Source organism: Chlorocebus sabaeus, chromosome 9 (genome assembly GCF_047675955.1).
Source record: "Chlorocebus sabaeus isolate Y175 chromosome 9, mChlSab1.0.hap1, whole genome shotgun sequence".
NCBI lineage: Eukaryota > Metazoa > Chordata > Mammalia > Primates > Cercopithecidae > Chlorocebus > Chlorocebus sabaeus.
The window spans coordinates 114,965,183-114,991,447 of record NC_132912.1 but is presented as its reverse complement, the minus strand read 5'-3'; the positions used below and the strand labels follow the sequence as shown (position 1 = coordinate 114,991,447).

The 26,265-nt window shown below is 41.4% G+C and overlaps 1 protein-coding gene across 1 annotated transcript in view; it reads right to left on the bottom strand.

The window, feature by feature from the left end:
- The window catches only part of TECTB (tectorin beta), a 45,903-nt gene extending 24,407 nt beyond the window's left edge, over positions 1 to 21,496 (bottom strand). The window contains exons 1-2 of the mRNA XM_007964098.3: positions 21,224 to 21,496; positions 20,464 to 20,781 (exon numbers count right to left, since the gene is read on the bottom strand). The gene's annotated coding sequence lies outside the window, so the exon portion shown is untranslated. The remainder of the gene's footprint in view (positions 1 to 20,463; positions 20,782 to 21,223) is intronic.
- Positions 21,497 to 26,265: the final 4,769 nt, after the last annotated feature.

Genomic DNA, 26,265 nt, shown 5'->3' with positions numbered 1-26,265 from the left:
GGCACCCACCACCACACCTGGTTAATTTTTGTATTTTTAGTAGAGATGGGGTTTCACCATGTTGACCAGGCTGGTCTGGAACTCCTGAGCTCAAGGGATCCACCCGTCTCGGCCTCCCAAAGTCCTGGGATTATAGGCATGAGCCACTGTATCTGGCCTCAGTATTGCTATTTTACATGGGTTGGAGTACTTGTTCCCATTTCAAGAGGATTCTACAGATACATATCTCTTTTCAACCAACTTTGGTCCAGGGAAGTCAACAGTGTCATCTTACCTCTGACTTGGCAGGGCAGAGGTCACTCATGGACTGGGTTGCAGTGGATATAAACACCTTTCCTCTCTCCCAGCAGAAATGTCTGATGGGTGCTTGCAAGATGCTATGAGATGTGATAGGAGAAGCCTGGACAGTTGGACTCTGCTGTTTGGCCTGGAATCCAAAGTCCACCTCAGTCATTACTAGTTGTGTGTTCTTGAGCGGATTACTTAGCTTCTGGGAGTTTTAATTTCCTCCTCTCCTGAAAGGATATGCTAATATCTATGACACAGTGTTACTCAGACTATTAAATGAGATATATGTCTGCTAGCATAGACATGGCTTATTTTCCCCAATCAGGGCAAGGTACCAGGAAAGTCTTTTGTTGCTATGCTCAGTTCTACTTGGGAAATCCAAAGAGGGAAGCCTAGTAGGAGTGGGTCACCCCTAGATAACACACATTATTGTCATCAGCCCTGGATTACATCATATGTAACTAAGATCACAGGTTCTGAAATTAGAAGTCATGGTGCTGTCACGTTTCCAATGGTGTTATCGTGGGTTCATAACTTAACCTTTCTAAGCCTACAGTTTTCAAATCTGTAAAATGGGGCTTTTCATTGCCTACAGCTTTTACAAAGATAGAATAAAATAAGGCATATAAATTGCTGAGCACAGTGCCTGGACACAGTAAGTGCTCTATGAAGACTCGCCACCCTGACGTGTGTTCTTCTGAGGTTGGTATCCTCAGGCTGGAAGGACATGTCAGTGGCGTTCTCATGTGAACTCTGGGTGTTTTCTAATGGTAATATTTCTCTCTTTAGAAGCCCACCTCAAAAGAGAAGGTGCTTTTGATTTCTAGAGAAGTCTGATAGCGATAAGATCCTGGGACAGAGAAAGAGATGTCGCCTACAATTTCTTGGGGTGGGAATCCAGCTAACCATCAGGTACATGATACTCCTTTCAAGGACAAGCTGAATGAAATTGGGAAGTAGATTTAACTTTTGTGGCAGGCTGGTCTCTAGATGTTTAATTTGCATAAGAAACAGAATGGGACAAAATGTACTTGGGCCAAATGGTATTTGATACTTGCTCTGATAAAAGGCAGGAGGCTTCTATTTTTCCTGGTAATACCCCCGCCCCCATACAAATGCCCCAGCCCATCCCCTTTCTGCTTTCCAACACTCTCCCTCAGATGAAGATGGAGTGGGAGGGGGTGCCACTGGGAGATGGAATGCAAAAGAAAAGTCTCCCACTGAGAAGCACACTGAATTTTGCTATTTCTTCAAAAACACACAAATGAAACTGAATGGAAGATCTTAACATTCACAGGACCTTGAATGAGCCCAAGAAAGGGAATTTTATGGCAGACTTATCTGAAAGATAGGCCTGTCTGTCCTGTATCTTTCTTTTGTGAATTGCCTAGCAGTAGAAGGTACCTATTCTATTCGAAGCCCTGAATGATTTGGGGAAGCTATGGCCAGAAACAAAAGCGTTTCCATTTGCACAATTCCAATCAATATTTTCATTCACAGCCTGGAAATCATACAGGCAATGAATCATTTGATAAACACCACCAGTAAACCCATACTGCGGTTAACAGATAATACTTCAGACATAATGCTAGCAAGTGTGCATTAAAGATTAAAAAACTGCTTTATTGACTTATTTTTTAGAGTACTCTATTTTGAGTTCATTAAATGTTAAACAAACTCCATTGTTTCCTTAAAGCTCTGAATCAAGCCTTCTTGTACTTTGTGGGAGGCTCTGTTTGCCAATTTGCAAATGAGTGGGTGTTTCCATACAGGCTTCAATGGCTCAAACTTCACACTACTCCCCAGGAATTAACAATTCCCCAGAGGAAGCGGTAGAAAAGGAGAACTGAGAAGTAAGAAAAGATCCACTGGTAATAGTGCGTCAGGAATTAAGGGTAAGACACCCTGCCTCCCCCATCTCTCACCTGACCCTGAAGCTATCAGCTTCAGAAACCCACATTGCTCCAAGCAGATAAACCGGCCCCCCCAGGAGATCTTGGAATCTTTTCTGGCTAATTTCTAAGCAATGCTCTGATCTTTCCCTCAGAAAAGGGGGACCCACAGTCACATCTCTTATGGCTCCATCAACCCCTCCCTTACCTGTCTCCCGCTCTCCCTCCTCACCCCCACTGGCAATCATCAGACTGGAGAATTAAAAATTGCTCCTCCTCAGATCAAGTTTAGGGATCTCATTACTGGTCTAAAACATCCAAGGCAAATAACTTATTCTGTTCTTGAAACCTCCCAAAGAATCATTCCTGTATTCTTTTATTTATTTACCCATTCATTCATCTACCAAATATGTAATGAGTGTGTGTTATTGCCGGGCAGTAATCAACTATCCATCTGTAATCTGTGTCTACATCTTCTACTTGGGGTAAATGTAAGGATATGGAGGAAGGGCACAAGTGGGCTTCAGAGATTAAAAAACAATAGGGCAGAGAGGAGTCATTGACTTTAGATGGCCTGGTCAAGAAAATCTCTTTGAAGAGAGATTTAAGATGAGGCCTGAGGCCAGGCGCAGTGGCTCAGGCCTGTAATCCCAGCCCTCTGGGAGGCTGAGGAGGGCGGATCACAGGTCAGGAGTTTGAGACCAGCCTGACCAACATGATGAAACTCCGTCTCTACTAAAAATACAAAAAATTAGCTGGGCGTGGTGGCATGGGCCTGTAATCCCAGCTACCTAGGAGGCTGAGGCAGGAGAATCGCTTGAGCCCGGGAGGCAGAGTGAGCCAAGATAGTGCTATTGCACTCCAGCCTGGGTAACAGAGTGAGACTCTGTCTCAAAAAAAAAAAAAAAAAAGATGAGGGCTGAAGGCTGGAATGGGTGACAGTGGAATTTGTGCAGATGTGCATGCACGTGTGTGTGTGTGTGCACGTGTGCATGAGTGCGCATATGTGTAGGGGCAGTGTATTCTATACAGGGGGTATGATGCTTAAACGGAGACTCTCATTTATCAACCTCGTGTGTGTGTGTGTGTGTGTGTGTGTGTATACACACCCCCTGGCTTCTTCCTCAGGCCCAGTGAGAGGCTAACCAAGTCAGATATCATCATAATTATGCCAGGCCTGGGGTGAGTTCCATTTCCCTTCATGTCTGTGACAGTTTATTGTAGAGGTTATGCCTAGTCCTCAGTAAGAAGAGGTAGAGGAAAGAAGCAGCCGAAGAAAAGACCTATAGAAACATCTTGTGTGCTACCGCTAGGTGACTGTGCAGTTGGAACCACACTTCTTTTCACTTTGTTCCCAGATACCTACATGCTTTAGATGGATACCAGACATGTCAAATACGTGGCACACATCTTGCTGCTTCTCCCTTCTGCATCCATGCCAGACATTATTAATCAAGATAGTCTTCCCCTCTAGCCTCTAGCATGACCTCAGAAGCATTCTCACCACCGTTCTCCAAGCAGACATTATTAATCAATTGGAATTAGCATATGAGTTGAAACCCATTTGTGATCTCTAGTGTAAGCAACTGTACTGCTTCTAAGACTGAGAGATATACACTTATGGCACCATGCACTTTCTCCTTCATAATGATTATCATAGCTATGATAGTTGTGACTATTTTGCATGAAGTTCCTTTACTAGGCTGAAAGCCCTATTAAAGCAAGCCTTCCATCTGGGTTTTTGTTCAGCATTAAATCGTTAGCTTCCAACACAATACCTAGCACATAGTTGATTTAGCAAATGATTTACTGACTGTGTGAATGACACAAAGATGTTCTTTGGAATAAGTCAAAGTACTTTTCAAGTTGCAACACAACTGCCCATGCCACCATGCCCAGCTAATTTTTGTATTTTTAGTAGAGACGGAGTTTCATCATGTTGGTCAGGCTGGTCTCAAACTCCTGACCTCGTGATCCGCCCTCCTCAGCCTCCCAGAGGGCTGGGATTACAGGCCTGAGCCACTGCGCCTGGCCTCAGGCCTCATCTTAAGTCTCTCTTCAAAGAGATTTTCTTGACCAGGCCATCTAAAGTCAATTAGATTTTGGCCAGTTAGCATATGTAGACCCAGACAGACTCCTTCCAAGGCCCTCTCTAAGTTTTCTTCAGCCAACTCCTTGCAGTCAATACTAGCTCTCAATACTAGTTTTAATTCCTACAGTTACTGTAGGCACTATTGTTTAAGTGTTTCTGAGGAGCAGGCCATTTCCACGTTGCACTAAAGGGGTTTCTGGGCCAGGCACAGTGGCTCATGCCTGTAATCCCAGCACCCTGGGAGGCCAAGGCAGGTGGATCACCAGAGGTCAGGAGTTCGAGACCAGCTGGCCAACATGGTGAAACCCCATCTCTACTAAAAATACAAAAATTAGCTGCGTGTGGTGGTGGGCGCCTGTAGTCCCAGTTACTTGGGAACAAGCTGAGGCAGGAGTATCGCTTGAACCTGGGAGGCAGAGGTTGCAGTGAGCTGAGATTGTGCCATTGCACTCCAGTCTGAACAACAAGAGCAAAACTCCATCTCCGAAAAAAAAAAGAAAGGGGTTTCTATATAACTGTAGTGCACACACTTGCCAATGTTTTCTTTGTTCCAGGAACCAAATTTTGCATCTTGAGATCAGGGGTGAAAGTATTTTCAAAATCCTACAGCTCCATCAGTACCTTCTCTACAAAATGCAAGCTTGACACTGTGATTAAATGAGTTTTAAATGATTTTTTGTACCAAATTCTGAGTAGTTTCATTTTTCTGTTCTTCTTGACCCTAAGTATGTGAGTCTCATTTGTTTAATAAGCAGGGAGAATTATGCTAATTAAAACTATTGAGCATTTCTGACCTTGAGGAATTGCAATGCCTATGTTAAGTATTCTGGGGAAAGTTGAAAACAGGAAGTTACACAGGTAGTTTGTATTACGGCACTCCAACTGCTTTTAAAGACTAAAAAGCAATAGTTTTGATTATGGAAAGCAAAAATGAGTTATAATTCATAGCATATTTTCTATTGTATCATCTATAATTTGTTATTTGAGAGAGGAAAATATGAACAGTAAGTTTATGTTGTAAACTTTCTTCACATGGTAATAATTAAAATACAATGGATTGATCAGCCTTCTGATTTCCGAAATGCAATTCTTTGAGTTAAAGCCTGAAGCTTTAACTAGACGGAAATGGTAATTAAAATGGATTAATTGATCCATAGCTACAAGAATGGCAAAATGCTAGAGTAATATAAATATACAGTTACGGTTTCATTTTCCAGCCATTTGTTTAAAGCCACAGACCCAAGGTTGTAATGGACCCATGGGAGAGGATATAAAAGATTCTGAAGTAGGCCAGGTGCGGTGGCTCATGCTTGTTATCCCAGCACTTTGGGAGGCTGAGGCAGGCGGATTATGAGGTTAGGAGATTGAGGCCATCCTGGCTAACATGGTGAAACCCCGTCTCTACTAAAAATACAAAAAATTAGCCAGGCATGGTGGTGGTCACCTGTAGTCCCAGCCACTCGGGAGGCTGAGGCGGGAGAATGGCGTGAACCCAGGAGACTGAGCTTGCAGTGAGCCAAGATCACGCCACTGCACTTCAGCCTGGGCGACAGAGCTAGACTCCGTCTCAAAAAAAAAAAAAAAAAAAAAAAAAAAGATTCTGAAGCTAGAGGTCCTTGCTTTCTTGCCAGAGCCTTTGGAAATGGGGAGTAACTGCAGATGATTGAAGGCCATCGCATGTGAAACTAGGAACCAGATCACTCTGGAAATCAGAAGACATGAGCAATGGAGAAATATTAAGAGCCAAAGTGTTCTACAGACTATGGGGGTGGATACTGGATGATGGGGGATTTCGTATTGATGTTTTTAAGTGTTGGTGAATGAGTTGTGTCTCCATATCCAGACAATTCATACCCATTCTTCAATGACAAGCTCAAGGCTACCTGCTATGTAAAGCCATCTCAGATCCCCCTACTTCTGGGGACTCTGAACTTTTTAAACTTAAAACTTATGTTGTCTACATCATGTATATGGCTGCATCATGTGTATGGCTGCTTTGTATGTGTCTTGTGCTTTGTATGTGTCTTGTCTTCTTGATGTCAGCTGACCAGGCAAATTATTGACAGATCAATCTTCTTAAAAGACAGCTCTGACCTTATCAATTCACAGCCTGAAAACCTTCAGTAAACACTCAGCAAATACTTGTTAACTGACTCCCTAATAAATAAAAAGTAAAGGCTTTGGCCTGGATTTCAAAGGCCCCCATAGAGAATTATCCAGAAAGAATCTGGACAATTCTGAGCATATGCACTGGGTCCCAGAATGTCCTAACACTCTATGGTAAGCCCTGGAGAAGGCTGTGCTCACAAACAACAACCCATTGATTGTGGGTTATCAGAAGAATAACTTCTTTCCTGATTTTATTCCAGAAATGGTTAGGTATCTTACTCCCTGAAAACCTTTAGGTTTGATCACACAGACCTCAGTCTTTGGCAGGAAGAGAACAAATAGCCTTTGGACCTGCCACCCAGCTCTTGAATTCACTAATCCGTGCACACTGGCTGTGGGTGAGGAAAACGTCCCAGTGGATTCCCAAGCCTGTGTAGGGGCTCTGTTTAATTAATCCAGTGATTTAGCTAGAAAAACTAGTTTATGTACAAGGGTGGCAGCAGATTTTCTTTAAGGAAGGGCTTTAAGGCAGCAATCTAGTTATAAAGTGGGATATTTGAGTGATTAAGGGCACCTTACATAAGGTTGAAAATGATCTTAATTGTTTGAATCAAAGATTGAAATGAGCAATGTGAATCATGAAAAGCCGGGTTTTCTCCAATCATCCCCATCTTTTTTGCTGTACTGCCTAGGATGTACTTTTTGCAGTATTGAGGTTCTCTGCCTCTTTTTCTTCATCACCTATTTCTCCCACCTCAGCTTCCTTTGGAAACACTGCAAGGCTATGCCTGCCAATCCCAGCTGCATTAGAAGTGTCCACCAGCAGCTACCTCCTGAGCCCGGGCCCAACAGAAGATCTGCAGACAGTGTGGAGATTGCTTTGATGGCAGCTGACTGTGTGGGGCCCATCTTCCCTTTCCTGCCCTCCAGTGATGAACTCTAAAGAGCAGGCCCTGTAGAGATCATGGCAGCAGGGGTTAGTGTAAAGACTTTACATGTTGCAGTGTGACTGGGTCTTCTGACCCAAGGCAGCCAAACCTCAGGCCTCAGCATGCTGAGCTTCAGACTCGGGGGAAAGGCAGAGAAGAATTTGGGATTCTAGGCTGGATGTGTCAGTGGTTGTCGAAGCTGACAGGGACTTTTGAGATTATCTATCCAGAGATTGTTAATCTTGACCTAAAGCTGTTGCATCTTCTCCTGCCCTGGGCAGACATTTTCCCCACTGAAGTGCCTGCTGAGCCCTTCTGTAGATTCCTGGTCTCACCCCAAGGGAGGATCTCCTTGGTCAGCTAGTACCCTATTGGCAGAGCTCTTTTGCCAAGACAGCTATCTCAGTGGTTGCTGACTGGCCTATAGGTGGTTCGATCCCTGGTCCAATCAGCTGAGATCAGAGAGCCATGTTCAAATTGGATAAAGTATGCTGATCAGGTATAAGAGAATTTTGTTCTTTCCTTCCTTTAGAGAGGGTCATAAGTGTGCAAGACCCTTAGAGTGGTAGGTCCAGGACATTCAGACAGGCCCTACTTCTTCTTCTTCAAAATAAAAATGCCATTGTACGATATTTTTCAAATTTGAATTGCAGTGATAGCAAGCTATTTTATAATATCACAATTCCAGCTGATAGTTATGCAACCTTTATTATGTCAGTACTATCATAAACACTTTTCATGCATTGACAAATTCACTCTTTGCAACAGTCGTATGAGGTTGGGTATATATGGTTATCCTCAATGTGCAGCTGAGAAGCTCAGGATCTTGCCTAAGGAAGCCTGACTATGACCCTAAGCTGTGTGGCTCCAGGTTTGCATTAATTCAACTGGTTATTAATTCAATTCAATTTGTAACATGAAAAGGAAAGCAAAAAGTTCTGCTAGTCTTATTAGCAGAAATGCTAGCTAATAATTATATTAGCACAGCCTGGAAGCTAATACATATTTATTAAATGAGTAAAATAAGGCTGGGCGGGGTGGCTCATGCCTGTAAATCCCAGCACTTTGGGAGGCTGAGGCAGTCGGATCACGAGGTCAGGAGATCGAGACAATCCTGGCTAACACGGTGAAACCCCATCTCTACTAAAAATACAAAAAATTAGTCAGACGTGGTGGCGGGCACCTGTAGTCCCGGCTACTCAGGAGGCTGAGGCAGGAGAATGGCGTGAACCTGGGAGGCGGAGCTTGCAGTGAGCTGAGATTGCACCACTGCACTCCAGCCTGGGTGACAGAGCGAGACTCCGTCTCAAAAAAAAAAAAAAAAAAAAGAAAGTGAGAAGCCCTGGAATGGCAACACCTAAGTATTCAGGCAGTTATCTGTCTTGTTAATAATCTTAGTATTGACTATAGAGATCTAAGTCAGTAGCACTTCTTAAACCTTTTGATCTCAGAATTCTTTTGTGCTCTTAAAGATTATTGAGGGCTTTGGGTTATGTGGGCTATGTCCACTGATATTTAACTATATTAGAAATTAAAGCTGAAAATTTTAAAAACATTTACTTATTTGAACATAGCAATACTTAACCCATAAATGCTAACGCAAATAATGTATTTTTAACAAAAAATAACTATATATTTCCAAAACAACAAAAAATTCATGAATGCCACTGTTTTTGGATTGTTATGAGTGTCTTTAAAATTTAGCCTAATAGAAGACAGATAAATTCTAATATCTGCTTTTGCATTCAGTCTTCTGAGATATGTTGTTTTGGTTGAAGTATACAAAGAGCATCTGACTTCACAGAGATTTATAGTTAGAAAAACTGTAAATTTAGATTTTTTTTAAGATGATTGTAGACATTCTTTTTTGATAACTACACCAAAACTCAACATATAGTAGTTTCTTTTTTTTTTTTTTTTTTTTTTTTTTTGAGACGGAGTCTCGCTCTGTCGCCGAGGCTGGAGTGCAGTGGTGCTATCTCAGCTCACTGCAAGCTCCTCCTTCCAGGTTCGTGCCATTCTCCTGCCTCAGCCTCCCCAGTAACTGGGACTACAGGCGCCCGCCACCATGCCCAGCTAATTTTTTTTTTATTTTTTAGTAGAGACGGGGTTTTACTGTGTTAGCCAGGATGGTCTCTATCTCCTGACCTCATGACCAGCCCGCCTCGGCCTCCCAAAGTGCTGGGATTACAGGCATGAGCCACCGTACCTGGCCAACATATAGTAGTTATCTTACAGATCAGTAGCAATGTGGAATCCGAAACCGTATCAATAAACTTTTTGTACTCTGTAACACTTAAATCCATTGGTTTTTGTTGCACTCAAATGGAATTTTTGCTCATGCAGAATTGATAATACCATGCATTGATCTTTCAGAAAATATTGGTTCACTAAGTTATTAGAGCTTCTAAAGGTTAACACATTTCATTATAGATATTTTTAGAAATCACATTCCTTACAGCCAGAATTAGAAAATTCAATGAGTATTGAGATCACGATGGTGGAACTAGACTTTGGAAATTCCAGTTTTCTAGTGGAAGTTCGACTTTTGTTGTTGGCAATAGACATGGTCAGTTGTTTCTTGTAGTGAAAAGCTCACTTTGTTCATTTTAGAGAAAATGTCTGCCAAAGATGCAAGTCTGAAGAGTGATAACTCCTCTGTAGATTGTTTATTCAAGAAAAAATGTTGTTTCATTAAAAAGTGGCTAGCTCACCCCTTAATTCACATGATCTTAGTGCTTTACTTCAAGATAACTATTATACTTTGATAGGCAGCAGAAATGCTTCATGCATGCTTTCCATTTTGTCATATGCAATATTAATATTAAAAAGTTATTTACTTGAGAGTCAGGATTTATTTTGATTAATAAATTTTGCTGCTTCATCAAGAAAATTCTTATATGAAAACAGCTTTTTTTAAAAACTACAAGTATGTTGTATTGACAATTACGACTACTCTTTTGGTTTGGCGCCACTACCTTGATTCCTGCCAAGGCGCCAGCAGTTTACCCACCATTGCTTTTGTGTGATTGGTGCAAATGTCTGTCTAGTGGAAAAGGCAAATAGCATCTTGGTATTGTAATGAAAACAGTTTTGCCCTCACTGACTCTCTGAAACAATCTTAGAGATGCAAAGAGCCTGGGAGACAACATTTTGAGAACTGCTGGTCCAAGTTAATTACAAAAAAAGACCACTTACATTATAATTTTTTTTTTTTTTTGAGACGGAGTCTTGCTCTGTCGCCCAGGTTGGAGTGCAGTGGCGTGATCTCAGCTCACTGCAAGCTCCACTTCCCAGGTTCACGCCATTCTCCTGCCTCAGCCTCCCGAGTAGCTGAGACTACAGGTGCCTGCCACCACGCCCTGGCTAATTTTTTGTATTTTTTAGTAGAGACGGGATTTCACCATGTTAGCCAGGATGGTCTCGATCTGCTGACCTCGTGATCCGCCCATCTCGGCCTCCCAAAGTACTGGGATTACAGGCGTGAACCACCACGCCTGGCCCTGCATTTTTATTTCCTAAGCACCTTTGAGGTGTTAACTTTGTGTTAATGGTCATGTTATTATTTTTTGTTGAATTCTTGTCTTCCCACTATACTGTAAGTGCTGCAGGGCAGGGAACTGTCTCTGGCTTGTCCACAGCTGAATTCCCATCACCCAGCCTTGTGCCTGGCATTTAACTAAATAATTGTTAAATGATGACATAAAATGCAGTGATTGCAGTCTGAGTCTTTTTCATACCAGGAGAAAGTATCATTGCCTTAGCCCATGAATATGATGCAATTGTTTCAGTAATGATGGGCGGGGCCACGTGGATGGTTAGGAGCCAGGGCGTGAATGTGAGACAGACCCACCTCTGTGTCTGTGGATAAGTTACTCAGTCTTTAAATGACATTTAAACCATTTAGATGACATCTTTTATCTGAGTCCTTCCAGCTTCTGCAGGTGAGGCTCTTAGGGACTCTCTATGTATGGGGAGCTGATGGCCTACCTTTACATGATGCCAGCACAGTTGCTTTCAAGATTTTGGGTGCTTCGAGTCCCAAAGTGCTTCATGCCCTGCAGTGAGTCTTTCTGATACTAAAGACTTTTCTGATACTACTTGCTTTTAAATCACATCCTATAGAACTAATCATCCATCAATTCTGTCTTACCAGCCTATGTCTTCTCAGTATTGGTAAACCAGTTCAAAGCAGAAGAACATGCTGGATCTGAGCTTGTAGGAGAAATTTAGGCCAACCCCTTACCACTTTCCACCTGCAGTATTGGGACATGGGGCTGGAGGTATCTTTCTGGTTGCATTCCCATTCGCTTTCATGTTAATTGGCCCTGTCTTTACAGGCCCAATTTATTTAGTGATTTTCTGGTTATTGACTATTTCCCTACTTCATTAACAATTTGCAACTAAAGGTCTCTGTCTGTCAGTGACTTAGTGAGCCAACAGGCTGGTCCAATAACGGTGGTGATATTTTGGGATCACTCGGCATTGTGTTCATATGGGCATAGCTGCAAGATTTTTTTTTTTTTTTTTTTTTTTAATGGGAGAATATAGTGCAATGATTTTTTTCTTCTTTTGAAAGAAAAAACAAAACAGAGTAATCCAGTAACCTGATTTTGAGGAACTTGGGAGCTGCATAGTCAGGCCTGCGATTTGTTCCAAGTATTGTTGATACCGGATAGTTCCACAGTTTCACGCCCTGGCCTCTGCACTCCATCGCTTTACCCGTGACCTCCGACCATTCACGTTACTTTAGCTTCTGGTTTGAAACCAACTCTCTGTTCTCTTACCGTTGGATTAAGAAAGCTATGAAAATCGATCCTCCTCAGAGGATTTAAAAGATGGTTAAAATTGACAGGAAATCCGTGTATGGCTGTGTGCACACCTCCAAGGTAACTACAGCAAAGTGTGGTCTACCCTTGGAGAGGCAGAAGGACTTGGACTTCGGAGGCACTTAGGTTCTCCCCCAGTTTTGGTTCTTCCCTTAACTCTCTGTCTGATCTTGGGCAAATGGTTCCATTTCTTTGGTCATTCATTTCCACTTCACTTCTCATAAGACTGTGGTGAAGTCAGAGGAGAGGCATTCACAAGATGTTTCGAAAAATTACCAGTTGTATATCAAAGCACTAATTACTCATAAGGAATTATGCCACATCTCCCTCTCCCTCTACCTGTAAATTAATGACATTTCTTTCTACTAACACTAGGTAGAGAGACAGACTGGTAGGTGGAAGTTGTGAAAGCATTTTGAAAACTACAAGGTCGCACGTGCATGCAAGGCACTATTAGAGATTGCAATTTCTAACAGTGAAGCTGTTAATTGGCTCTGTGGCAATTGGCTCTGTAGCCACCACCTGTGGCTAGTGGTGCCTTTATCTTGAGAAAAGGCTGCTGGGTAGACCACTGTACGGACTGCAATTTCTTGGAGGGGTAAGTGGAGGGGGGCTTTGAACAGTGACTGAGCTGGTTTGCATGGCTGAGGTTAGGCTGAGACATTTTCTTAGCCTTTTACCACCCACAGTTTCTTCCTTTTGTGCTTCTTGCCCTCTTCCTCTTTTCCCTTTGTGTTTTTATTTATTCATACTACAGAAGTAATACTGATCATTGCCGAAGTATTTAGAAAATGTACAAAATATTAAAGAAGCAGAGAAAAACACAGAATTACATCCTCTTGAGTCAAACTCTGTTAAGATTTTGACCTATTTCCTATCTTGTGCTGTTGTTATTATTTTTCAACTATGCATTTTAACTATGCATTTTTCTACTAACACTAGGTAGACAGACAGACAGGAGGTGGATCTCAACTATTCATTGAGAGCCCTTTGCTTATGAAGTTTTGATATCCTGCTAAACCCTCATTTTTTATTACAGCATAGTAGAACCTTGACGATCACTGGGGATGGCTCTTCAGACCTTCTTGAATTTCCATATTTGCTAACACTTGCATAGAATATAATTTCCCCAATCAAACTTCCCTTCTTTGAAACACCTTCCTTTCTTTCCCTCAGCAGTTGAGTCTGTTCAGGGTCTCTTCCCATTACTTTCCATAAATTAGGACCGTGATGACAATTGCCCATTGACTGGGGTCCATCATGGCCCATTGACTGGGGTCCATCAATAACTATGGAACTGAATCTTATCACCCCATTCACCATGCTTGAAACTCAAATTCAAATGATGAAAAATAACAAATGACTCACATCTTGAACTTTCAGGATTATGTGTAAATATAGAATAAACCTCAAATATTCAACTGTGACAGCCAGGGGTGTCCTGAGCTCCACACCACTGAGTAAGAGGGGAAGTTCAAGATTCTGTCTCGTCTGTACTCAGTCCTCTCCCAGGTGGAGTTTGTAGAATTGAAGCCTCAAAGAATCACCTCACTTAGCCTCATTGCCATTGAGGGAGGGGTGACTTACAGCAAAATCTTTATTTTCTAGCTGGTAAAGGGAGTCAGGTGGGGTTAACTGCAATGTGACCCATAAGCTGCCCACCAGAATCTCATCAGGGCCCAGTAGAGGTCCCCTATCAAATGGCTGCTGGAAAATGCAAATGTTGACCTCTCTCTCCCCTCTGCACTTGAGCTTATCCTGAGTGGAACCAGAATTCTCTCCTCCATATCACTCAAACCCATGACTTCACACCAGGGCCTCCTTTTCTGTACACTGGAACCATTATCCTACCAGGCAATCCCATTTTTCTACGTTTGGGATTTCAAGGGAGCTGATAGCATCCTCCATGGAGTACGACTCATTGTCCCAGGACTTTTGGAACTCATATTAAATAACTTCAAGGTGGCTCATTCGAGGCAGCTTACACATTGCAAGTGAGAGAACGACAAGACAGTGGTTTTGGGAAAAGAGAACAAAGTCAAGTCAGTGAATCAGTGGAGCTGATTTGGGCTTGAGTTTCAGCTGACCCAGTGCTGCAAAAAGTGCTGCAGCCCTGCAGAGGTCTTCCTTTGATTGCGTGTGTATTCATTTTGTTAAAGAGAGAGAGAGAGATTTTCATACTTTGGTAAAAGAGGCCTGATTTTGTATAACCCTTCTGCAGCCAAGTGTCAGCCACTCCCTTGCTCAGACATCTTCAATGGCACCCTATTATTACCAGGATAAAATAAAATCTCCAGATACCAATATTTGGGTCTCCCAATGATCTCCCTTAAGTTATGCTCCCAGTTTTATTTCCTTTCTCCTCATCCTTTTTACTGGATTAATCAGTCTCTTTGTTGTATTCTGTTGACGAACACCTCCTGACTTGCTTAAGTGTTTCCACCCTGCTAGTAATGACCCCTTTCCTCTTTCCTTCCTTCCTTTCCAGGGCTGTTTCCTACTACTTTCCTGATTTGTGAGTATTTCTGGAAGAACAGTCCCTAAACCAGAGGTTATGGACTCGCAGGCCATGGGTTGATTCAATCCGTTTTAGGGTTTTATGAATTTGAGCCAACATTTAAAAATTGGCAGATTTTATATAATCACTTAACTTTTAAGTTGACCTGAAAAGTGACAAGGTCTGGCAATGCTGTGTCTGCCCAGTGTTCATAGCAGTGGTTGCAGAGCAGCTCCTGCCCCTGTAGGTAGATCAGCAACTAGTGCATTGTCTCCTGGGAAAAGTCCCTTTGATGGTGAGAGTGAAGCCTCATTTCTTACATGTGATGCCATCTTGAGACACCATCTACCTAAATGCCTGGCTGTGTAGGGGGCTGGTGTTCCCGCTGGGATAATGAATTCCAGGAGTTTGAACATATCCAAGGAGAAAAGTATCTTCCTCTTACTGGTTAGAAATAAAACCAGCCTTTTTTTTTTTTTTCCTTTTTTTTGTAAGCAGACTATGGTTGCATATTTCCAGAGACCTTTGAGAAAGCATAGATCATGATTGGTGCCTGCTTGTGCTCACACCCCTGGCCCAGAAGCAGATGATGCTAGAGTCTGGTTTCCTTGCCCCTCTGGGACCCTCTGCAAGGACTTCTCCCTGGATATGGCCTGGAGGGGCCAGGTCTCCCTGTGGGTCTGTGACTGGCCAGTCTGGGCTCATGGAGGCCAGAGGACTCTCCCCACCAGTACTTGGTCTTGAGGGAGGGGCCTGATTGTCAAATCTGGCCTGAAGCAGATGAGGTTTCTAGTGTGACTTGGATATTGTTTGGCTTCATTTCAACCTTCTAGAATAACCGAACTCTTTATCCTTTATCAAAGGCCTCATTGATTGCCATTGCATTACTAGAAGAAAGTTTGGGGCTAAATTGGCAACAGTGCTTTCACTAAAAGTCACTTCTAAGTGTTACTAGTTATAAGGATTGTTTGAGACATGTATCAAGCATCATCTCAATTATTTCTCAAAGCAGCCCAGTAAGCACTTCTATCATTCCCATTTTTAAGAAGAGAACACTAAAGTTTAAGAGTTAAGGCTGGTAAGTAGTATAACTAGGATTGTAAGCTCAGACAAGTCTGGCTTTAAAGTCTCCGCTTTTACTATTGTTGTATTGTTGTATCTCTCTTAGTGATGAAATGGATTAACTGGAATATGTAGTTGGAAGGGACCTTTTAGACCAGTGTGCTGAAAAGTTTTTTGTTGTTATTGTTGTTGTTGCTATTGTTTTTTAACTAATGAAGAAACAGAAATTCAGATTTCACAGTGATTAAAAGAATGCCTGGGTTCATATCCTGGCTATATCCCCTACTAGCTCTATGACTTTGGGCAAATTTCTTCATTTCTCTTTGCCTCTATTTCTTCATCTGTGCAATGGAGATGACAACAATACCCAGTGTGTGGCATTCTTGTGAAATAATGAAATAAGATAATCCTTATAAAGTGCTTAACACAATAAATATTAGCTATTGTTACTGTCATTGTTTGTAATGGTGAAAATTTAGATATAAATTTCCAAAAGTACTGGTTAAGTAAATTAAGTATACATATACATACATTAATATTGAAATGTGTATATATAACTGCATAATTGAGATATCTCTATGAATTTACTTTATATGTATTATATATCATAATAAGATATAAAATGCATTGTAATGAAATTATTAGAATCTATTATTTTAGGTTGGCCGTGGTGGCTCATATCTGTAATCCCAGCAGTTTGGGAGGCCAAGGCAGGTGGATCACCTGAGGTTGGGAGTTCAAGATCAGCCTGGCCCAACATGGTGAAACCCAGTATGTACTACAAATACAAAAATTAATCGGGTGTGAAGGTGGGTGCCTATAATCCCCGCTACTTGCTTGAATCCTGGAGGTGGAGGTTGCAGTGACCTGAGATTGAGCCACTGCACACCAGCCTGGGTGATAGAGTGAGTCTGCCTAAAACATAAACGGACAAAAAAAACTATAATTTTTTGGAATAAGTACATGGAAAACTGCCCATAATTTAATGTCTAATGAAAAAATAGGTAACAAAACATTGTGTATAGTATAATCCCAAATTTAAATTACACACACACACACACACACACACACACACATCTGTTTATCTGTCTAAGCTACAACAAAATGTTAATACTTCTTCCTTTATTTTCTCTGAGCAAAGAGATCATGGGTGATTTTTACTTCTAGTTTATACTTTTCTACATCTCTCCAGTTTTATGCAATAAAATGAATTGCTTTCAACATGTAGGCAGTATCCAGAAATGATTAGAATTTCATCATTCTTGATGTTTAGTTGATTTGTGACCTTTCTGTCCACAGGATTGCTTATAGCTCTTGCTTTCCTTTTACACACCATAAAAACGATTGGCCTATTCCCTATCTGCCTGCAACATCACAAGGGCGCCTGCCTCAGTCCATGTGATGTCCATGAAGGCCTTTTGTCCTGGGCACAAAGTGGAAATGCTCCCTCAGGACCATGCAACCCTGCAGCCTGTGCCAGGGAGCACTTAGTTTGTTCAGCTGCTCCTGGCTTGCTTGTGTTTGAGCTAATTCTTTTCAAGGTGAACTTCAAATTTCTGACCCAGTTTTATATTTTAATTTAGTTATTTGTTTTTGATAAGCTCCGATAGTCTTGTTTGGAGAGGCAGGCCTGGAGCTGGCACAGATATACAACCACACGTGATGTTAGGGACCATCTTGGCCTGTGTTTCTCAAACTTTTCTACCTCATAATAGAATATATGAATGGGTTATGCCCCCTCCCCACCCTGGTCTTAAAAATCTATAAAAGCAGTTTTATCATAATGTATCTGTGTTTTTAAAAATAAAAGCAAAATATAAAGTTTTATATTGTCATTTTAAAAAACGGCATAAAAATAAAAATAATTTTTAAAAAAATTGCAATACAACCAGTGTCTCAGCAAGATAAGCTGGCTTTCTCATGCCTCGGGCATCCCTAGCTCCTGCTGCATTCCTGCAAGGATACCTGTCCCTTAGTTTGAGAAGCAAAGATTTGTAACTGCTTAATTCTATCTGTGGGGACTGGAAGGCCAGGACAGGCCACTTCTTTCAGTTTTTCCTTTGTGGTTGCTACAGAGGTGAAGGATGACCTTTCCTGTCCTTCAGAGACAAGTATCTGCAAAAAAGTTTCCCTTGATAATATTGGCTAACTCAGTGGCAAATCTTTGATGTATTGTTTTGCTAACAGGGTTTCTGTCTCTTTTTTTCTTTTCTTTTCTTTTTTTTTTTTCTAAACAGAGTCTTGCTCTGTTGCCCAGGCTGGAGTGCAGTGGCGTGATCTTGACTTACTGCAACCTCCGCCTCCTCGGTTCAAGCAATTCTCATGTCTCAGTCTCCTGAGTAGCTGGGACTGCAGGTGCATACTACCAAGCCTGGCTAATTTTTTTGGTATATATTCAGTAGAGATGGGTTTTCACCATATTGGCCAGGCTGGTCTCAAACTCCTGGCCTCAGTGATCCATCCTCCTTGGCCTCTCGAAGTGCTGGGATTACAGATGTGAGCCACCGTGCCCAGCCTCTCTTTTTTTTTCCATCTTACTAACGCCTCACCTCCACGGTAGCTGGGATCCATGCTGGAGTCAGGAGGTGAGGGAAACCAATATAGGTCCTGCCAACATTGATCTAATTCAACCTTTTCACCTTAATGACCAGAAACCTGAGGTCCAGAGAAAGTAATTAGTAGAAAAACACTGAAATTCATTATTTATGGGATGGGCACAGTGCTAATTGGCCCTTTCCACCCTATGCCTTGTTTAACCCTCACAACCCTGTGAGATAATGGGTGTCATCTCCATTTTTTAGATGACAAAACAGAGGCTCAGAGAAGTCATCTAACTTCCCAAAGTCACACAGCCAATAAGCAGAGCTGAGATTTGCTCTGTAGTTGCCTTGACTCTAAATCCAGGGATCTCTCCACCTACATTGAGGTTCTTGAGCTCCAAAGACTCACGACATCCTGGGAGGAATGTTCCGGGAGTCTGTAACACACAACCATCAAAGTGCTCATGTCTGCAAACAATTCACTTTTAAATTAGGAGGAATCACTATTCCTCACCTGCTCACATGCTTTCTTGGGTGGAAATGACAGGGGAGGCATGGGTGAGTAAGGGATATAGGGGAATAGAGGGATGGAGGGTGTGGTATTAGAAAGAATCTTCCAGAACATGTTGTCAGTATAGAATTTATGAATTATGGTTATATTTTACTTTTCCATAATAAAAAAAAAATAATTTTTTTTTCTCCTATGGAAAAGTCATCTGTCATTGGGTTGTGGCAGACTTTGAGAAGTGTCACAAACCACCTGCTTTCAGGGACTTGCCTAAGGCCACTCTGACTAATCAGTAATAACTCTGGAATCAGAATTCAGGTGTCCCAGTTTCTAGCCTGAAGCTTGTGTAATATTGCTGCTTTTACATTTTAGCCTTTAAAATGACTTAAGGGGGACTCTAATTGGGAAGAAGGACTTGACCCCCTAACAGTACCCCAAAAGTTTTAACTAAAACCAGTGAAATAAATGAATCCAACTATAAAAGTCTGCACCTTGCACACTTCTTTTCCTTCCTTCATCAATCCATAGAGCAAATGGTTCTGAGGAAGTGCTCATTTAGCATATGTTGGATGTATGAGTGAGTGTGCATCTACTGTGTACTTGGAGAGTGAGTCTTAACAGGCTTTGAGGATTAAATGAAAGCTCTGGGTTTTTGCGGCAGACAAGTGTAAAAATGAACATCCTCAAAAACATTTACATACATGTTTAGGGGGTTGCTGGACTTGCTGAAGTCTGTTTGTTCATTGAGGTCCTAAGCGCTAGGGGAAGGGCTTTTGGCCTAAGCATTAGACCTTGAATCAGACATTGTTCCTGTTCTTGAGTTGCTCACAACCTAGTTTCTTGCTGCTCAACCCTTAAATTTCATAGCCTCTTCCATGCAAGGATGCACAAACATGTTAATGAAGCACAGTGTGCTTCATTACAATTCCCAAAGCATTGAGCATAAATCCATCTATTCTCAGGATTTTATAAGAAAGGCTTTATACCAGGTGCCATGAGCAAACAGAAACATACCCCACATAAGCTTTGCCCTCAAGGTATCACTTGTCCATAAGGAAGTGTTGAGAGTGATGCAAAATATGGCAATTTCAAGGCCTGGTGAGCAGGGAAGCTCATGAGGATCTTATGCATTTGAAGCAGGGAAGGCATCTGGTAGGCTCAGGTGGTGCTCAGGTGACGGGAGGTGGAGCTGAGGCTAACTTCGTGCTGTTGGTTCCTATGCCAGAGACTCAGATGGGGTAAGCAGGATTCTGTGCAGGGTAGGTACTCAGATGATATGGTGGTAAAATCTCACCCCGAGGGCCCAATAGTTGACATTACTAGAGAGAATTGCAGAGTGGGGAGGGGGAACCATGGAGCCAGAGGAACTTGGGTAGGGCCCACAGCTCTACCAGCCACTGCCTGGGTATCCTCAGGCTGGTTCCTTAATCTCTTTGAGCTCAGCTCGCTTTCAGAGTTGTTGGAAAAATTAGAAATCAGATGTAATACTATGTGCATACGAATGCTTAACAGGTTAAGGTTTGTTCATTATTACCCCTTAACGGAAAAATACGTTAGGGACCAGGCCAATGTTAACTCCTCCAACTTGGCGCGTGTCGACCCAGCATTTTCAGATAGTGACTCATTCCTTCAAACCCATTTCACTCTACAGCTTTGGGAAGGAGGAAGGAGCTGTACATTGGAAAACCCGATTTTGAGTGCCCAACTCGTCACTTACCAGCTTGTGATAATCCTCAGCCACACGTGTTCCTCAATTTCCTCATCTGTAGAATGGAATATGATAGCTAGTTCATAGGACTGTTGTGAAGATTACATGAGAGAATATATGTTGCAAAAAATAAAGCCGTTGGGAATGATCCACAAAACGCTCATTGACACCATGGTGATCTGACCAAGCCCTGGGGGAATTGTATGGACCAAGGCAAGGCGGCTGCCCTGTCATTTCTGAAGATGGAGATGGCAAGTGTGATCAGACGGAGGCTGGGCTAATGATTTCATGCATTCTCTCTTTTCTTGGGCTCATCAGAATAGAACCCTGAAAAGGACATGAAAGGGACAAAATGAATATTTACCAGGAGCCTGTTATATGCCGGCACTGAGACAGATGGTTTGTACACATTAGTGCATTTCATACTCACAGAGCCCCAACAGGTCTTCAGGCCTATTCCAGTTTAGGGATGGAATAAGCTCAGGAGATCTTCTTAAGAACCTCATAATTAGAATTGCCCTGGGATATGACAGAAGGTAGTTTTATATGGGGAAAAGAAATGAAGAAAAACGACAGGATTCACATGGAGGAATTGAGGAAATGCAACCTTGGATGTTTCTAGCATCCTCTTTGCAGAGACTTAGCATTTCATGGGACACTAACATTTCAGAGCAACAAAAGGGGGTATATGGAGATAATCTAGATTAAATTCTCTTTTTTAAAATGAGGAAATTGAGGCTCAGACAGTAAGGGACTCGCCCATACTCACAGATATGAAGTGGAGAAGGCTAGATTAGAAGTTAGCTCCCTGAGTTCTTAGTCTAGCCTTGTTCTATTTCACCATCCTTTCATGCTTCTGTGTGTGCCTGTTAGTCTGACTAGGGAAAGGAAATTTGAAGAGGAAAATCACTGTTGAGTTTATTGCTCAAGTGAGAGGCCAGAGGTCATTGAAAACATTAGACTTTCAGCATCGCTGGAATGATTGTCGGTAACACTTGATGGGTTCCTTTGATGTCCAGGACTCCCCTTTCTGGGTCTTAGAGAAGCAAGGTCACAAGGCTTTGGAAACCTTGATGTTCACGTGAGCAAATAGTGCTTTGCTGCAACTGAACTTTGCCACTTGAACATTATTCATTTTGAAAGAAACTGCCTTTCAAAGTTTCAAGTTAAACTTGGAACTGGAGCTATGTCCTAAGAGTCAAGCAAGAGGAGTAAAGCACAGTGGCTGTGGCATGAGACATGAATGATTCAGCACATATTTATCAAGTGCCTGCTCTTCCTCTGTGCAGGGCTCTGATGAAGACCTTCCTAATAGAGAGGTGGACCACAGCAAATAAGTGAAACATATAGAGGTGAAAAGAACTATAGGGAAAAGCAAAGCAAGAGAAGGAGAAAGAAAGTTCTAGGGGTGGAGAGTGGGGTTCAGGGTAGGCCTCGCTGAGAAGGGGAGACATATGTATGTATATATATAAAATTGTGGTAAGAACAGGTAACATGAGATCTATCCCATCAACAAAAATTTAAGTTAACTATAGGCACAATGTTGTGCAGCTGACCTCCAGGGCTTCCTCATTTTGTATAACTGAAACTTTATGCCTCTTAAATAGTAACTCCCCATTGCCCTCCCTCAACCCCTAGCATCTACCATTCTACTCTGTTTCTATGAGTTTGACACATTTAGATACATTATATAAGTGAAATCATGTAGTGTTTGTCCTGTATCTGACTTATTTCACTTAGCATAATGTCCTCCAGTTCAGCCATGTTGCGGCATATGGCAGGATTTTCTTCTTTTTTATGGCTTCATAATATTCCATTATGTGTGTATACCACACTTGCTTTATTCATTCATCCATTGATAGACATTTAGGTTGTTTCCTTATTGTGGCTATGGTGAATAATGCTACAATAAACATAGGACTGGAGACTTATTTTCAACATACTGATTTCATTTCCTTTGATATATACCCAGTAGTGGGATTGCTGGATCATATGATAGTTCTATTTTTAATTTTTCGAGGAACTGCCATAGTGTTTTCCACAACCGCTACACCATTTTACATTCCCACCAACAGTGTACAAAGGTTCCCATTTCCCCACATCCTCACCACTACTTATCTTTTGTTTTTAAAGAATAGCCAAATAGGTGTGAGGTGATATCTCATTGTCATTTTGATTTACATTTCCCTGATGCTCAGCAGCGTTGAACATCTTTTTATATACCTGTTGGCCATTTGTGTGTTGTCTTTGGAGAAATGTCTATTCAAGTCCTTTGACCATTTTTAAGTTGGGTTATTTGAAGTTTTGCCATTGTGTTTTAGGAGGTAAAGGAGACATTTGAGCAAAGACTTGAAGGAGGATTAGAGAGTAAAAAGTCACACCAATGACAGGGCAGGAGTCCTTTCAGGCAGCAATACCAAGAAGCACAAAGTATTAGAGACAGGAACCTGTATGGGGAGATGGAAGAGAGCAAGGAGGCCAGTATGGCTGAACTGTGAGTTAGGAAAAAGTCATAAGACATGAGGTCAGCATGGTACCAGGGACCAGAGCTGAAGTGGAGAAGTAGTCTGATATGGGGCATATTCTGAATATCACAACAAATCATCCAATACAGCTTTAGTTAACAAATATGCAACGTGTGCCTTCTACATTCAAGGCAAATACAGCACGACCCTGAAGCACTCACCATAAAGGTGGGGTGATAAGAAAAGTAAAGAAATAACTGCAATACAAGGCATGTCATAAGCAACACAGAGAGGAGCAAATCACTAGGGGATGTTCCTTTTGTTCCCAATCAGGGATAATTAAAGGCTTTGCTGGTTTGGCTTTTGACATGGTTTTCAAGAATGGATAGAATTTCTAAAGTCTTTTTACTGTTCTGGTAATAAATATTACTATAATATGTGTTCATCACAAAAATGTTGTAAAATGCAAAATATAAAATAACCACCAATAATCCCACACCCAGAAATAATCACTATTAATATTTCGATGTGTTTTCTTTTTCTTTCCCCTATAGAATCAATTTCCCTTGTACAATTATATAATCAATCAGTTTACACAATCACACACAGTATAAAACTTAGATCAAACTGTTCACAAGTTTACAGTATCATTTTTCATTGAACAAATTATGAGCATTTTCTAAGACTAATCTTTGAAATGTTAATTTTATTTATTGCTTGGTATTCAATTATATTGCACCAGGAGTGGTTCAATAATCTTCCATTGTTGGAAATTTATTGTTTTCTTTACTATTATGTAGATAGTTCCACTTTCCATTCAAAATGCTCACCTCATTAAACATCATTATTCATAAATCTTTGTGCATATTTCTAATTCTTTTCTTACAATACATTATTGAACTGGAATTACTGGATTAAAGAATATGTACATAAAGTTCTCAAACATATTATACCTATTAATCAACTTCCCTTCAAAAGGTTGTAACAATTTATATGCCCACAAGAAATCTAAGAGAAGATCTGTTTTCCTATGCCCAAATTAATAATGGTCATTGATACCAAAAAGGAAAATTCCAATTTGAAAGGTTTAAAAAGAATCTCACTTTTATTCCTGATTCAGTTAGTTTTGTTGTATAACAGAACATTCCCAAAATAGTGGCTTATGAAAAAAACCATTCATTTAGCTAATGATCTGTGAGTCTGAAATTTGGGCTACATTCAGTTGGGGTCACTCATGCAGCTACTATCAGATAAGGGCTCTACTTTTAAAGGATTTGCTGCTTATGGGTAACAAGGGCAGGGAAGTTTCTGACTGGATAATGTACCTCTCATCATCCATCAAGGGCTTCCTTATGTGGCTGGCAAGGAGTTCTGAGATACAAATTCTTTTCGAGTCTCTGCTTGAATAGCACCTGCTAACATGCCACTGGCTAAACCAGGTGACATGGTAGCAGCATGGGAGCAGGTTCCTTGCTGTTCACATGGCAAAGAGGCTGGAACAGAATGAGGGAAATAACTCGTGGCAGTCTACCAAGGTTATTACAAACAAAATAGAACAATACCAAATATTTGTTTAGCAATTAATTGTACGCCAAACAGTTTCCATGCATTATCTCATGGAATCCTCACAACTGTCCTGTGAGTAGGTGCTATTATCTCAGTTTTAGAGCTTAAGGATTATATCAATTGAAAGCAGAACAAGTATGTGATATATATTAAGAGATTTATTGCAAGGAGTTGGTTGTATGCAATTGTGGGTGCTGGCTGGGCAAGTCTGAAATCTGTAGGGCAGGCCCTGGAAGGGCAGGCTGAAAATTTTAGGCACAGGCTGAAGATGTAGTTCAGAGATGGAATTTCTTCTTCACCAGGGAAGCCTCAGTTCGGTTCTTAAGGCCTTTTGACTGATTAAATTATGCCTATGCAGATTATCTGGGATAATTTATCTTACTTAAAGGCAACTGATTATGAGCTGTAATCACAAAACACCTTACAGCAACACCTGGATTGGGGGTGATGGAACAACTGGAGACTGTAGTCTGGACAAGTTGTACATCAAAAGACCATCACAAGGACCCAAGAGAGGTTCAATAACTTACCCCAAATCACATAGCTGTTAAAGTGGCAGAGCTGGATAATGCAGCTCTGATTGTGAAGACCTCAGTATTATTAACCACTACACTCCCTTTTAATATTGTAATATTTTTATACATGTATTGGGTGTTTAAGTAATTTTTCCTTTATAAGTTTTTCTTCTCCACTCTGGAGTCGGGTAGCATTTTAACAAGTGGTGATGTGAGGTGAAGAGGCAGAGCTCATTTGTAAATGTAGAGGTAGAAACCCAGGGGTGTATACAAGGGTGTTTTAGTTTCATGTTGTGCTGTAACAAATTACCACAAACTCAGTGGTCTAAAATGATGCGAGTTTATTATTTTACAATTCTGAAGGTCAGAAGTCCAAAATTAGTCTCAGTGGGGTAAAATCAAGGTACCAACAGGACTGTGTTCTTTCTGGAGGCTCTTGATTTGTCTCTTCCTTGTCTTTTTCAGATTCTAGAGGCTGCCTGACTTCCTAGGCTCATAGCCCTAACCCTGTATCACTCTGACCTCTGTTTCCATTGACACATGTTCTTCCTGGACTCTTTTATTTCCCTTTCATACGGATCCTGTTGATTACCTTTGGCCAATGTGGATAATTCATGGTAATCTCCCTATCTTAAGATGCAAAACTTGTTCATACTTGCAAAGTCTCTTTTGGCATATAAAGTAACATTTTTACATTTTCTGGGGATTAGGACATGGACATCTTTAGGGACCATCATTCTTGCTACCACAAGAAGTTATGGTGTGAGGGATTCAAACCGCCCCTATAAACCTTATAAAATCAGGGAAGAAGGGAGGGGGAGATATGTAAATAAACCAAGCTTGCAGCAAACTCCTCATTAATCATTAGGTCAGCTTGCTTTCTGACCTGCTTCCTCATAGCTGTTTGGAGCCTATTGCCTCAGAATCATGTACACCCTGTTATAAGATTATAGTTCCCCTCAACTGTTCTATAGATAACAACTCTAACATTATGAGATGTTAAGTTTTCCCTTTGAGATATTCCTTTCAAGTCCTGCATACCAGTGAAACTACTGACATCATCTGGTCTGAAGAACCTCACAGGAACTGACTCACCAAAAAATAGTTTCCTGATGATTTCATCCCTCTTACCCAAATCAGTCAATGACTGCAACTCTCCAGCCCCTTCCACTCCACAATCCCCTTAAAAACATCAGTCAAGAATTCCTTGGGGAGATGAATTTGAGGATCGCTTTCCATCTCCTAGCTTGGTGCTCTGTAATCAT